Raw genomic sequence first — 16,551 nt, forward strand, 5'->3', positions numbered from 1 at the left:
TTTATTTTTCCCACCATTTTTCCTCCTCCAAACCTTCAAAAATCACTTTCGGCTTGCTCCTGTAGAACTTCCTGTAGAATTTCGTGTAGATCCCCTGCAGACTTCCTGTAGAAGTTCATGCGAGGGACTTTTCGAAGTCTAATCACAATGGAAATCTCCATAATAGTGCTAGGGACTCCTTACGTCCTCTCCACACCTTCCTCAACATTTGCAACAGCCAACCCCATCTCCCTTCACCACCAAACCCCTGCACAGTCATAAATAGTTAAAACACAAGTGTAATAATTCAGCATAAAATTGCTCAAAAGTACAAAAAGATGGGTCTTCCACATTTTCCTTCAAAAGTAGTGTAAGTACATGCATTTTACCTTGACAGTAGTCCATGGTATCCATTTCAGTAGTTTCGACTCTTTGTTTTGGCAAAAGTAGGGTTAGTGGGTGAAACTAGGGTTTGATAGGGTTTGCATTTCCATTTAGATTTCATCTTCTTTATGCAAGTAGAATAGCCTCCTTTGAGTTAGCTTTCTTCCATCATGGCTAAAAGCTTCTTCTAAGAACTCATAGAAGTTGACTTAAGCTCCTAAAGAACTTGTGCCAGCTGATTAAGTGACAGCCTACAGTAAGAGCTAGTACTTGTGCATACGACACAATCGCTTCCAAGTTTGTTACGAACTACTGGCTTGATAAAAGCAAAGTAGGGAGTCCCAGGAGTTGCAGCACCATTGCTGCAATACTAGGGGTCACCATATTTTTGGCTCCGTTCTGGGGAAGCGTCAGAGTATTTTCTGATTACTGTTTTTCTTCTATTTTTACTACAACCTTCTGCTAAGTAGTCTATTTCAGCAAAAGTAGAGTAGTTGTTTCTCAATTCTGCACTTTTAATTCCAAAATTTCATTTCAGCAAGCGTAGATTAGTCCTTTCCTGCTTTCATTTCAATTCTGCAATTTCATTTCAGAAAAATAGATTAGTCCTTCCCTACTTTGATTTCAATTCTGCATTTTCATTTCAGTAAGATAGACTTTAGTTAGTTGCAATTTGTTGTTTAATCCATTCTAGTTTTGCAGGTATAAGAAGAAAAAGAAACAAAAAAATTTTACCCAGAAAAACAAAAGGGATTTCCTTTCATGCCTCGTAGGAATAGAGACAATTCAAGAAAATTCCTACCTAACACCCCCACCACATCAGTAAGTCACCCTTCTCTCTTCTTTGGTGGCAGTGATCCAGAAGAACCTATAGGTGAACCTCCAAAGATATACGAGATCCTATAACAGAGGAAGAGAAAGAAACCATTCCTCCTGAGACCATGGATGAAAACAGAAATGGTATAGGAAATGGGGAGAGAATAGAAGGTACGTTCCCATCCGAGAGACAAATGGGGACACAAAGATGAAAAACATAAGTCCCTCAGCCTTACCTCACTTCCATGGATTGACTATTGAAGACCCTGATACCTTCTTGTTTGAGTTTGTTGTCCTTTGTCGAACCTATGAGTATGCAGAAGATGAGAAAAAGTTGAAACTCTTTCCCTTTACCATCAAGATGCAGCACTACACTAGTTCATGGGGTTACCTGGAAACAATATTACAACTTGGGCTCAAATGTAGCAAGCCTTTAACAACAAATATCGGGACTACTGTAGGTCAAAGGATACAAAGGAAGAAATCTTTCGAATGATCATGGGGAGTGATGAATCTTTAGAAGACTTTGAATAGATGTTTCAACTTAGTTAGAAAAGGGCTAGGTGCACACTTGACCGGGAATCTCTGAAATTGGTTCTGCTCAGAGGAGTCCCTGAAGACCTTCTAGATACCCTCCATTTGCTGGCTGGGGGAGACATCTACCAGCTACCCTATGATGACATAAAGACTGTGTTTAGAAACCATTCTAGGGAAGCCAAAAAAAGAGGAAGGGGAAGCTAACTTCTAGCCAATACCCCCTTATCTAGTTCATTCCTTAAAAACAAATTTGCAAATCAGATGGAAGATTTCAAACACGAGATGAGACAGAACATTGCCATGCAAATGGATACCTTGCGAATCCAAAAGAAGCAAGAGGAAGCTGAGAGGGCTTTGGCCATCTTTTCTCCCAGATGCACTAGAAAGCATCTTAAGAACGAGTGTCCATTGCACTCCATATAAGTGTGTTTTGTCTGTGAAGAATACCAACCTACAAATCAGTGCCTGTCCTTACTCGGATTTAAAGCTATGTACCAAGGGGCTGAAGGAGCTACTGAACCACTCTACTTCATGAACCAAAGGAGGCCACATGGACCCAGACCTTACCAGTGGGGAATGCAAGGGACATCCCAGACTTATTACAACCCCAATCATGCCACTTCCATGCCTTCTTGGGGTCCCCCTGCTCAATCTTGCTGGTCCACACCTCCTCCTTGGTCATATCCATCTCAATACCATACTCAACCTACTGCTCATTCATTTCATTCTCATGCTCAACCACAACCTCAATGGAATGCACCTCATCAGGGGTGGAGGCCCCAATACAACTCTCCTCCCACTCTTTTGACTCCACCACCTACTCAACCACAACCATTACCTCCAACTCCTCCAAGACAACCCCAAATACTTGCTCAACCTAACCTGAACCCCAATAACAGACAGGCCCAGCAGGTATATACTGGAGAAACAACATGCCCTACCTATGCTGTGGAGATTCATGAGATCAACCTTCGATCTAGGAAGGTCCTCGCAGACAGCCAACCTCCTCCTAAGGAGGATGAGGAAGAAAAACAAGAAAGTGAACCATGAACCATTCCACCCTTTCATGAGAGACTAACTGGAACCACAAAACCGACTGCAGAAGAAACTAGACTTCTAGGAGAACTAAAATAGTTACGTGTAAAAAGACCACTTCTCCAGGCCATAAAATATGTACCAATCTACAAAACGTTGATCAAAGAGAAGTGTTTCAGGAACCCAGGTAGGCGCAAGAGAGATGCCCCAACTATCAATGTCATAGGACAACTATCCGAGCTAATGTTGGAACAGGTGATCTGTCTAAAATATCTGGACCCTGGGAGTCCTGTAGTCGATGTCCACATCGATGGCACCATAATCCCCCACACCTTGATTAATCTAGGGGCGCCATTAACGTAATGACCAGGGACACTATGCTCAAACTCAACCTTCAGGTTTCCATAAGAAAGACCTCAATAGTACTGTAGTTGTCAGATCACTCCACTATGACCCCTGAGGTGATTGTGGAAGATGTCATGGTCTCCATTGATTCCTGGGGGTACCCTGCTGACTTGTTGGTTCTTCAGCCAAAGGCAAAGCTCACTAGCTATCCTCTCATCCTAGGAAGGCTTTGGTTAGCCACTGCAGATGCTTACATCAGTTGTTGAGCTGGGAGCATGACCATCAAGAATGGGTAGATGTCCAAGCAGCTAGTCCTATATCCTCCTACCCAACCTCTGCTAGAACATGACTTACCTCTCTGGTTGGAGGAGGAAGATAAGGATGAAGTCTACTCTGCACCATTCTACACAGTGGAAGCTACAAAGGGGGGTCCTCAAACCGAGGATGATCTTATTGAGGATTTGATCCAAAATCCGCTCCCTGGTGAGTTGCCATTAGAAGAATTGGAGGAAGAAACCCAAGCCAATGCTTCAGTTGATCTCTGTGTGGTTGATCCGACCTATCTTTGAGTTAAGAATGTGCAATTTGGCCGAGAAAGAACCTTGAGGATTAACTCAGCCCTATCCACCTCTCAAGAGAAAGAGCTATGTAGCTTATTGAGTAGCCATTTGGATGCTTTTGCTTGAAGCTATAAGGAGATGAAGGGAGTCCACCCTTCAGTCTGTATTCATCACATTTACATTAAAGAGGATTGTAAACTAGTTAGGCAACCTCAAAGGAGGATGAATCCACCCCTCAAGGACATTGTCAAAGAAGAACTGCAAAAGTTGTTGGATGCAGGATTCATCTACTCCATCTCTGACAGCGAATGGGTTTCTCCTTTGGTGCTAGTGCCAAAGAAAAATGGGAAGTGGAGGATCTATGTAGATTATCGAGAGCTTAACAAGGCCACCAAGAAGGACCATTTCCCTTTGCTTTTCATAGATCAAGTGTTAGATGGCCTGGCAGGGAGGAAGTTCTTTTTCTTCCTAGATGGGATTAACGGGTACATCCAGATCCAAATCAGCCCTGAAGACCAAGATAAGACCACTTTCACTTATCCATGGGGTACCTTTGTCTACTAGGTCCTACCCTTTGGGTTGTGCAATGCTCTTGCCACTTTCCAAAGAGAAGTACTGAGCATATTTGTTGAGCTGGTTCATGATTCAGTAGAAATCTATATGGATGACTTTACCCCTTATGGTTATAACTTCCAAGACACATTGAATAACCTGAGGAAAGTTTTGGCCAAGTGTATTGAAATGAACCTATCACTTAGTCCTGATAAATGTGAATTCCTAATGACTGAAGGGACCATGATAGGTCATACAATTTCTGAGCAAGAATTACAAGTGGATCCCAACAAGATTTCTACTTCAAAAGGTAAGATATGTTCGGAGTTTTCTAGGCTTAGTAGCGTCTTATAGAAGATTCATTAAGGATTTTAGTAAGCTAGCCTCTCCATTGTTTGGTATTTTGTGGAAAGATGTTGAGTTCATATGGACTAACAACTGTCAAGAGGCTTTGGATGCTTTGAAAGGTAAGTTGCTAACTGCCCCAATCTTGAGAGGTCCAAACTGGCCCCTACCTTTCCACATTCACACAGATGCCTCGAACAAAGCCATAGGAGCAGCCCTAAGACAAGTTGAAGAGAAGCTACCATATGCCATATATTTTATCAGTAAAAACCTGTCCAAGGCAGAATTAAACTACACTATAATCAAGAAAGAGCTCCTGGTTGTAGTCTATTCCCTAAACAAGTTCAGACACTACATCACTCGCTATCAAACATTTGTACATATTGATCATGTTGCAATTAGGTATTTGATGAATAAGCCTGATGTAAATGCTCGTACCATTAGATGGTTACTTTTATTGCAGCAATTTGATTTAACCATTGTTGATAAGCCAAGTAAGGAAATGTTGTTGTTGATTTTTTGTCTAGACTAGATTTTCCTGCAGGTGAAGAAGGGATAGTGGATGATCAAATTCCCGATGAACACTTATTTTCTATTTCAGTACTCTCTCCATGGTTTGCTGATATAGCAAATTATTTGGTTTCATCACAGTTTCTGCCACACCTGTCCTCAAAAGAGAAGAGCAAGATCGTGAGGAAAAGTGCCCCATTCACTTGGATTGGGGGCAATCTTTTTAAACTTGGCCCAGATCAGATTTTGAGGTGATGTGTCAGGGGGGATGAAGTTTTCGACATCCTCCTAACCTATCATGATGGGCCACTTTGCAAAAAAGAGGACTGCCTTCAAAATTTTGCAGGCAGGGTACTATTGGCCCACTCTTCATCAAGATGTTAGGAGATACATCAGCCAATGTGACCGATGTCAAAGGATGGGGAAACCTACTCCAAAGGATGAGATGCCCCTATAACCTCAAGTGGCTTTCGAGCCATTCGAGAAGTTGGGCATGGACTTTTTGGGTCCTATCAACCCTTGTTCAAAAGAGAAGTCTTACATCATTGTGTGCACAGATTACCTGACAAAGTGGGCGGAAACAAAGGCAATCAAAGCAACAACAGAAGAAAAAGTAGCTGACTTTTTGAGGGAAAATGTCTTCTACAAGTCTGGCTATCCGAGAGAATTAGTCACAGATCAAGGAAGTCAGTTTACCTCTAATCGAATTCAGGATCTACTCACACATCATAAGATTAAGCACAGAACTTCCACCCCTTATCATCCATAAGCAAATGGATAGGTGGAAGTCACTAATAGAGCTTTGGAATGGATTTTGACTAAGGTAGTGAGCAACAACAGAAAAGATTGGGTAGACTGATTGGTTGAGTCCACCTGGGCCTATAACACTACTTGGAAAACCACCACAGGTTTCAAAACCTATGAGCTGGTCTATGGGAAGAAGGCTTTGCTGTCCATAGAATTTGAATATAACACATTAAGGCTGGCAGCTCAGCTAGACCTAGACCTCAGCCATGCACAAAAGGAAAGATTGCTTCAGCTAAATGGATTAGATGAACAGAGAATGCAGGCCCTTCTCCACTCAAAGGTAGTCCAGCTTCAAAGAAAAATATGGCATGACCAACACCTCAAAGAAAAACAATTTCAGCCAGGAGATTGGGTGCTGCTGTTTGATTTTAAGTACAAAGATTTCAAGGGCAAGATGAGGACAAGAAGGCTGGGACCATATACAGTAGAAAAATGCAATGATAATGGTTTAGTCCTTATCCGAACCATTGATGAAGAACCCATCCCCATGCTCATCAATAGGCATCGATTGAAGATCTACATGAAGCCCTTTTCCAAGAAGGAATTCATTGAGACTCTGGGTAAATTAGTTTTGGTAGTGGAGCAAGTCCCTGTCTGCACTCCACCCACAACCTGAGCAAAAAAAAACACACAGAGAAAAGAAAAAATAGAAAAACAGAGAAAAAATAAAATGGAATAAAAGATACCTGGGTGAAAACCTCTTGGAGGAGCCCAGGGCAGGCAGTGAGGGTGAAAACCTCCTGGAGATGCCCTAGCTCTCTCTCAAAAAAAAAAAAGAGAAAAAGAAAAAGAAAAAGAAAAACCTAACTTCTTTTGAATAAATTGCAGGTTGCAGGAGGGTTGCACACGAGAAAAATACATGACAGGCTGCATGCACCCTTCACAATCCATCACCCCATCACCATTATCCTTTCCCAAGTTTTGGTCTCTGTTGTTCTGAAATTTCACCTCCTACAGGAAACTCTGTGTATTCTACAGGAACATCCTGTAGAAATTACAGAAAGGCCAAAATGAATCTCAGAGAAAGACCCGAGGGTTGGAAAGTTATCTATGAGGTCTGTGAACCTCCTTTCCACCATCCATCTTCCTCTTTCGCCATTCCATCCTTGTGCACCTACATCTCCACTTGTTTCTTCCTGCACAACCACATACATAAATTCTGTTTCTATCATCCTACAAACTCACAGCAAAAAGAAACATGATGACAAATAAAGGCAGCAACATTTTTACTCATCCCTACCTGATACCCCCCAACTGTGATTTCTTTCCTGTCAAGACTTTCTTCAGCAATTTTAGCCCTACACAAATATTAGCTTGAATTTCAGAAGGAGTAGCAGCTTCAAGAAATCCTACAGGATTCCTGTAGTAGCTGATCCCTTTGAGAAACATACTCCAAAGACAGGGTCAGCGCAGCAGGACGTATGAAGCATGCAAGGAACAATGTTTGAACGGAAGCTCATCATCGAAAAACCCAAGGCTAAGCATGTAGAGCACAAGCAGCAACAGCAACGAGGAAACAAAGTGCCAAAATCCGAAATATGCATAACACAACAATGACTGAGCAGGTAAGTACCTAAACTTATTCCTCGATTGCATGGATAATATTTCAAAACTGTATGAACTGTCATAATGGTCAATTATGTGGAATCGGTGGCTAGATAACTAGCCACCCTCATTCAGTTCACAAACCTTCACAGAATTCAGTTGAGCAATGTCCAAATTAAAACTACTGATTAGATACGCAGTCAGCACGTGCGACATGTCAACTCAGGAAGAAGGCATTTGAAACTGGTGGTGGTGGCGGTGGATAACGGGAGTAAGGGAGGTGATGGCAGTCAGGTGGCATGAGGAACCATAATGACACTGGCATCGGACCAACGGTCTGGATGGGGATAACGTACCCATCTGGCCACCTCATCTCCTCACTGCGGATTACGCCAACAGTTAAGTACAATGCACTCCAAGCCTCCACCACCCTTTTGGTTCATTTGCATGTTACGAAGCTCTCGACTGCAGTGTTCATCTACCACCTTCAGAGCAGCAAACCAGTCATCCTCCGCCAGTTTCTTACCAACTTTTTCAAAACCCTCCTGCCTATCAAGCTCTACAGGAGCCCTGCTGCATTCTACAGGAGCCGGAGAATTTCTACAGGAAAGGCAGAGAACAACCAGCAGAAGGAAAACTCGGGATTTTTGTCAAAATTCGAGCTTAAAATGAGGTAGGCTCAGGAAACCTCCCTGCATATGACTTATTTATATAAGGTGGTGGGTTAAAAACATAGCATTGGATTGAAAGAAAGGAGTTTAAAAGTCTACCTGCATATTTTCTCTGAGTTCTACATAGTTCTTTATTTTCTTCTCTGCATTTGAAGACTGTCTTCTTCTTTCTCATATTCTACTGTAAAGAAAAAACTTTCAATCATAGAAACCAGCCTATGCGAAAAAATCGAATTTGCATATCTATCTACTCTATGAGAAAAAACCTGTGTTCTGTCAAAAAAAAAAAAATTCTTTCCAAAAGCAGAAGATCACATTCAGGATAAGAGCAATTTGAAACAAGGGAAATATTGCAATTTGATGTTGTGAGAAGGAGCACACGGAAATTCCTCCTACAGTTCAGAGAAAAAAACAAAACTCAGTTGTCCCTCTGTCTCTGATTTTTGAAATTGTTGTTTTTCTCCTCACCTAAGCACTTCAGAAACCACTCAACACCATGCCAGGAGGGTTTATGAGGAAGGAGCCTTTGAACTCCAACCAATTACATGAGCACCCTGAGGTGGTGGCCCTCTTCACCAGGGCAAATTGGATGATTTTCTTTGAAAGAATACATGGATATGATGATGAGGTAACTGAAGAATTTCTGATGGCCTTAAGACCCCATTCGAAAACACATGCACATTTAGTTTCAGGGGTCTGTCCCTAGAACTTACACCTGATTTTATCAGTCGAATCACAGGCCTTCCACTTGGGCTCCCTTGGAGCAAGGAGGAAAAAGCATTGGGATAGGTTGCCAAGAAAACATTTTTTCAACCTAGGGAGCATCATGTAGAGGATAAAAATGGGGTAAGTTTACCTCCACCATGGAGTGAAGTCAGCTACCAAATAATGAAATACATCACTTGTGAAGGAAGGTTCAGCATAATTTATGCTTATCACTTCAGGATATTGCATGAATTGAGGTATGGGATGGACCTACCTCCAGCCATAAAACTATCCCATATTTTCTCCTCCAATATCTAATAGAATGTAGTACCAAGCTAAATGGAGGAGTCCCAGACCAACTGACCCACCATGGGTTCATCAAACTATTGGTAGAAGATGCCTTACATACATATACTATTTCCCTAACTTGGGACATTTTCAGAAATATGTCCAGAGATGATGACATCAAAAATTTGACTGAGGATATCAGCCCATCTGGTAGTGAGGAGGAGGAAGAGAAAGAGGAAATTGAGGAAGAAGTGCATGAGGAGACACCACATATTCAAATAGAGGAAGAATAGAAAGAAGAGGAGAAACTTGAAAAACCCACTGTAATACCTAAAGCAAAAAATAAGACCGCCTCAAAGACAAAGAAGAGGAAAAGAATAGAAAGTGAGAAGGAAAAGCCTAAGAAAGCCCAAAAGAGGACTGCCACAAGCAAGGTAGGGCCCAGCAAGAAAAGAGAAGCCATTGCCAAAAATAACAGAAACACAAGCAAAAACAGTAGGCATGGAGAAGAAAGCAGAAGTTGAAGGGGAACAACAGCAGGAAGAAACATCCCCTGAAACATTGGCAAAATAAGCAGCAGTTGTGTTGGTTGCATTAAGCACTCCAACAAAACAAAAAGGAAAGAGAAAAAGGAAACACCCATGTATTTCAAAGCCAGAAGGAGCACCAGGATAAAGGTGGGCAAGCCCTAGCCTCCACCAAAGGAACCTATAATAATTAAGGATGCACCTCCTGAGAAAAAGGAGGAATCCCCCTGCAAAATCTCTATTACCTATGAGAGAGGGTGTCCCAGAACTTCCACCTGAAAAGAAAGAATCAGATTGATGGACTCCAAAACAATTCTACAAGAAGCTAAAACCTCTCTACAAGAAGCACTGTCCAAGCTAAAGGAGACTAAAAAATTAGAAGAGGAGGAAGCAGAACAGTTACAAGAGGAAGGCAAGGCCAAAGAGATACCTGAACCCAGCCCTCAGCCTAATTTAGGCTCATATTACAATTTGCTAGAAGGGTGGGAAGATCATCCCACAGAAATTTGTTGTACCCCTATTCTTTGCATTGGAACAAGAAAGGGTTAGAACCCACACCTAGATGAAAATTACTAAATCCAAGGGAGTTGCAGACATAGGCCACATGGAAGAATAGTTGAAAGAATTAAGAAGGGAGTTGGCAATGGTGAGACACACCGAGAGCAGTAAAAGATCCCAGCTATAGGAGGAAAATGCATTGTTGAAAAAGAAGTTACAGAAACAAGAAACTCAAAGGGCAGACATATCACAGATTTTTGAAGAACAACAACTACACGAAGGTCCCTTAGCAGATAAGGAAGCAGCAAAAAAATAGAAGCAAGAGGGAGAGCCATAGCCTGATGTTGAAATGATGATAAAGTAGCAGCAAGAAAGGGAGTCTCAGGAAACAGCTGAAATGTTGATGTTGAAACAGCAACTGGAGGAAAGAGAACCGCAATGGAAGCCTTGCAATGTAGACAATCGGCTAGATCTTATGCATTGTATCTTAAAGACCAATGGCTCCAGTTCCAAATCAAAACATTGGCCCAAAGGGGCACAATCCCATTCCATAATTATCATTATTTTATGCATTTATGATACTAGTTCAGCTGAGGATAACGCTAGATTAGCAGAATTCTACTTACACAATATGGCACTCCCTGATATGAAATTTTGGGATATGAATGCTACATTGGGAGAACTACAACTCATGGCCATGGCTTCTTGGATGAGCCATGTGGAAAAAAGAGTAGTGGAAGTTCAACAGATCATGATAAAAGAATTAAATGAGCCCCTACTAATAAGGGTAGAACCGGAAGACCCCTTAGCTCTTAAATATGCTCATCAACACCTTGCAAGCAACCCTCAAGTTCTCCCTGATTATGTCGAAAGGCAAGCGCAAGCTATCACCCATTTTGAAGATATGGAAAGATTATTTGGCGATGATTTCCTTCATGCTTGCACAAGAAGATGGAATACATTGTCCCATAGCCTAAAGATAAGGGAGTATCACTCCCCAACCAGAATGAGGGAGGCTTTGGTAAGAGTGCCCCTCTACAAGCAATCAATGCAAAATTTGAAAGCCAACTGGTTTGGCCTTCAGTTCAGTCCTCCACTACTCTTAGGACTATTAGAAGGGGTTAAGGAAGTAGGAGAACACGGGAAATAGGAGGAAGTGGACAAAAAGGCAGGTTTTCATGACAGGGAAGAGGACATCATCTCAGAAGCTTGGGATGTCAAGGGAGATGTTCAAGCTATTAAGGATAAAGAGCTGGATTAGTTGCTCATAGGATGAGCAACCCATTTAGTAGGGGGGTGATGATGAGCCCCAGAAATGGGTAACTATATGGGCTCATTTTTCCTATTGTTTCCATTTAATCCACCATTCTCCATAGTTTTGTGCATGCTTTTGAATCTATTTATGTTAATTGAGTGAATGGGGATAGTCACCCTACCACAAAGTCTAATGAGTGTTTATTGCAGATTTTTTGACATTTTTGGACCAAGACCAGGCATTTATGAGCAGATTGACAGTAAAACTCGAAGAAACAGGGCTGAGGACTTGTAGGAGGGGTGTCACCTGCATTGATGGCCCCTTCCTCGAGTTCTCCACCAACAGCTCGGAGTTCAAACACCACCACATCGATGATCACAAGGGGCAGTTGAGCAGGACTAGTGAAGTTGTTGTTATCTACAGTTTTAGGCAGCTGAGTTCCTAAAGTTTAGGAGGACTATTGGGAGTCCTCACTTGTATAAATAAGAATGCCTCAGGCCTTAGTAGGTTAGCTATTGAACAGTCTATTTTCGCACTTTAGTGCAGCCCTGCATTCAACTCATTTTTGAGCTTTTTCTGTAGACAGTTTTGTGATGTGACTATTATTTTTTGATCAGTGAAGATGAATCCAGCCTTGAACCAGGACTGATCTTTCTAAGGGAGCTGTAGCTCTTAGGGTTGGGCCCAACCCAAGTGCCTAGTACCTCCTTCTTGTATTTATATGTGTTTTTCTTGCATTCATGAAATAATATCTGTTGTTCAGATTAAATCTTGCTTTGTTACTTAGGTTGTTTTTGATGATTAGAATAATTGTTCTAGTTTCAAGATTGATTAGATAGCTTGCTACAATAATAGATGAAGATTCACAAAAAGGCCACCAAGCAGACCTTGATCTCCTTTCTCCCTCTGTGGGACCATGAATTGAGACCAAGGCACACTTGTTGCCACCAAAACACTATTTTTGCTTTCCAATGCAATTGCTAAGTGAGAGATTTTGAGTTGGAGAAATTAATATTAGTTGTATTTACATGATTAGATCTATTCTTGTTCAATTTCCATGGATTTCTTGCATCATTTCTTGTCCATAAAGTTCTGTTCAACACTTTTATGGTTTTTAGGTCAGAATTAGGTTAAAATAGGTAAAACTCTGTTTATTCAATTCTCCTTGAATCAGTTTTTAGAAGTAGGTGTGTAGCTCACTTGAATACCATCTCAGCTTATCATCCTTTCATCACCTAACCTACTCCAGTCCATCTCTCAAGGTTTTTTTCCACTCATTCCCCACACTTTCCCAAACTGCCCTAATTTCTACATTCTTGTGCAAAATTGCTTCCTTGACCTTTGAACAAATCCAACCATCCCTTTCACATTTGAACTTCATTGACAGAGTCCTAGACCCTCCAACACCTTCATCCAACCTTCATTTTCTTTTTCCCACCACTTTTCCTCCTCCAAACCTTCAAAAATCACTTTTGGCCTGCTCCTATAGAACTTCCTGTAGAATTTCCCGTAGATCCCCTATAGACTTCTTGTAGAAGTTCATGCGAGCGACTTTTCAAAGTATAATGAAAATGGAAATCTATAGAAGGGTGATACAAACTCCTTAGGTCCTCTACACACCTTCCTCATCATTTGCAATAGCCAACCCCATCTCCCTTTGTCACCAAACCCTTTCAAAGTCACAAATAGTTAAAACACAAGCATAATAATTCTGCATAAAATTGCTCAAAAGTACAAAAATATGGGTCTTCCACATTTTCCTTCAGAAGTAGCTTAAGTACATGCATTTTACCTTGACAGTAGTCCATGGCATCCATTTTATTACTTTCAACTCTTTTATTTTGGCAAAAGTACGGTTAGTGGGTAAAACTAGGATTTGCTAGGGTTTGCATTTCCTTTTAATTTTCATCTTCTTTATGCAAGTAGAATAGCCTCCTTTGCGTTAGATTTCTTCTATCATGGCTAAAAGCTTCTTCTGAGAAATCATAGAAGTTGACTTAAGCTCCTAGCGAACTTGTGCCAGCTGATCAAGTGACAGCCTACAATAAGAGCTAGTACTTGTGCATACAGCACCATCGCTTCCAAGTTTGTTACAAACTACCAGGTTGATAAAAGTAAAGTACAGAGTCCCAAGAGTTTCAACATCATTGCTGCAATATTGGAGCTCACCATATTCTTGGTGTCATTGCTGGGGAAGCGTCAGAGTATTTTTTGATTACTGCTTTTCTTCTATTTTCTATTGCAACCTTATGCTAAGTAGTCTATTTCAACAAAAATAGGGTAGTTGTTTTTCAATTCTACACTTTCAATTCCACAATTTCATTTCAGCAATCTTAGATTAGTTATTTTCTGCTTTCATTTCAATTCCGCAATTTCATTTCAGTAAGCATAGATTAGCTATTTCCTACTTTCATTTCAATTCTGCAAAAGTAGACTAGCTATTTCCTGCTTTAATTTCAATTCTGCAATTTCATTTCAGTAAAATAGATTAATCCTTTCCTGCTTTCATTTCAATTCTTCATTGTCATTTCAGAAAAATAGATTAGTCCTTCCCTACTTTCATTTCAATTCTACATTTTCATTTCAGCAAGATAGACTTTAGTTAGTTGCAATTTGCTATTTAATCCATTCTAGTTTTTCAGGTACAAGCAGAAAAAGAAACAAAAAAATTTTACCCAAAAAAAAAAGATTTCCTTTCATGCCTCGTAGGAACAGAGACAATTCAGGAAAATTCCTACCCAACACCCCCACCACATCACTAAGTCACCCTTCTCTCTTCTTTGGTGGCAGTGATCCAGAAGAACCTATAGGTGAACCTCCAGAGATATACGAAGATCCTATAACAGAAGAAGAGAAGGAAACCATTCCTCTTGAGACCATGGTTGAAAATAGAAATGGTAGAGGAAATGGGTAGAGAATAGAAGATACCTTTCCCATCCGAGAGACCAATGGGGACACAAAGATGAAAAACATAAGTCCCTTAGCCTTACCTCACTTCCATGGATTGACTACTGAAGACCTTGATACCTTCTTGTTTGAGTTTGTTGTCCTTGGTCGAACCTATGACCATGCAGAAGACGAGCAAAAGTTGAAACTCTTTCCCTCTACCCTCAATATGTAGCACTACACTGGTTCATGGGGTTACCTGGAAACAGTATCACAACTTGGGCTCACGTGCAGCAAGCCTTTAACAACAAATATTAGGACTACTGTAGGTCAAAGGATACAAATAAAGAAATCTTTCGAATGACCATGGGGAGCGATGAATATTTAGAAGACTATGAAGAGAGGTTTCAACTCAGCTATAAAAGGGCCAGGTGCACACTTGACCCTGAATCTCTGAAGTTGGTTCTGCTCAGAGGAGTCCCTAAAGACCTTCTAGATACACTCCATTTACTGGCTGGGGGAGACATTTACCAGCTACCCTATGATGACATAAAGACTGTGTTTAGAAACCATTCTATGGTAGCTAGAAAAAGAGGAAGGGGAAGTTAACTTCTAGCCAGTACCCCATTATCTAGTTCATTCCTTAGAAACAAATTTGCAAATCAGATGGAAGATTTCAAAAGTGAGATGGGACAGACCATTGCCATGCAAATGGATACCTTGTGAATCCAAAAGAAGCAAGAGTAAGCTGAGAAGGCTTTGGCCATCTTTTGTCCCAGATGCACTAGAAAGCATCTTCGGAACGAGTGTCCATTGCACTCCGTAGAAGTGTTTTTTGTCTATGAAGAAGACCATCCTACAAATCAATGCCCGTCCTTACCTGGATTTAAAGATATGTACTAAGGGCTAAAGGAGCCACTGAACCACTCTACTTCATGAACCAAAGGAGGCCACATGGACCCAGACCTTACCAGCAGGGAATGCAAGGGACATCCTAGACTTATTACAACCCTAATCAAGCCACTTCCATGCCTTCTTGGGGCCCCCTTGCTCATCCTTCCTGGTCCACACCTCCTCCTTGGTCGTATCCATTGCAATACCATAATCAACCTACTGCTCATTCATTTCATTCTCATGCTTAGCCACAACCTCAGTGGAATGCACCTCATCAGGGGTGGAGGCCCCAATACAACTCTCCTCCCACTCCTTTTCCTCCACCACTTGCTCAACCACAACCATTACCTCTTGCTCCTCCAAGACAACCCCAAATACCTGCTCAAATGAACCCAAACCCCAATAACAGACAGGCCCAACAGGTACATACTGGAGAAACAACATGCCCTACCTATGCTGTGAAGATTCAAGAGATCAACCTTCGGTCTGGGAAGGTCCTCCCAGACAGCCAACATCCTCCTAAGGAGGATGAGGAAGAAAAACAGGAAAGTGAACCACGAGCCATTCCACCCTTTCATGAGAGACTAACTGAACCACACAACGGACCCCAAAAGAAATTGAACTTCTGGGAGAACTAAAACAATTATGTGTAAAAATACCACTTCTCCAGGCCATAAAAGATGTACAAATCTACAACAAGTTGATCAAAGAGAAGTGTTTCAGGCACCCAGGTAGGGGCAAGAGGGATGCCCCAACTATCAATGTCATAGGACAACTGTCCGACTTGATATTGGAACAGGTGATCTGTCCAAAATATCTGGACCCTTGGAGTCCTGTAGTCGATGTCCACATCAATGGAACCATAATCCCTTACAACTTGATTGATTTAGGGGCCGCCATTAACGTAATGACTAGGGACACTATGCTCAAACTCAACCTTTAGGGTTCCTTAAGAAAGACCTCAACAGTACTACAGTTGTAAGATCGCTCCACTATGACCCTTGAGGGGATTGTGGAAGATGTCATGGTCTCCATTGATTCCTGGGAGTACCCTGCTAACTTCTTAGTTCTTCAGCCAAAGGCAAAGCTCACTGTGTATCCTCTCATCCTGGGAAGGTCTTTGTTAGCCACTGCAGATTCTTACATAAGTTGTCAAGCTGGGAGCATGACCATCAAGAATGGGCAGATGTCCAAGCATCTAGTCCTATATCCTCCTGCCCAACCTCTACTAGAACATGACTTACCTCTCTGGTTGGAGGAGGAAGATGAGGATGAACTCTACTCTGCACCATTGTGCACAGTGAAAGCTACCAAGGGGGGTCCTCAAACCGAGGATGATTTTATTGAGGATTTGATCCAAAATCCGCCCCCCAGTGAGTTACCATTAGAATAATTTGTGGAAGAAACCCTAG

This window comes from Pinus tabuliformis, chromosome 8 (genome assembly GCF_031772625.1).
Source record: "Pinus tabuliformis cultivar Carrire ecotype Pingquan chromosome 8, CPIR1, whole genome shotgun sequence".
NCBI classification, from domain to species: Eukaryota; Viridiplantae; Streptophyta; class Pinopsida; order Pinales; family Pinaceae; genus Pinus; species Pinus tabuliformis.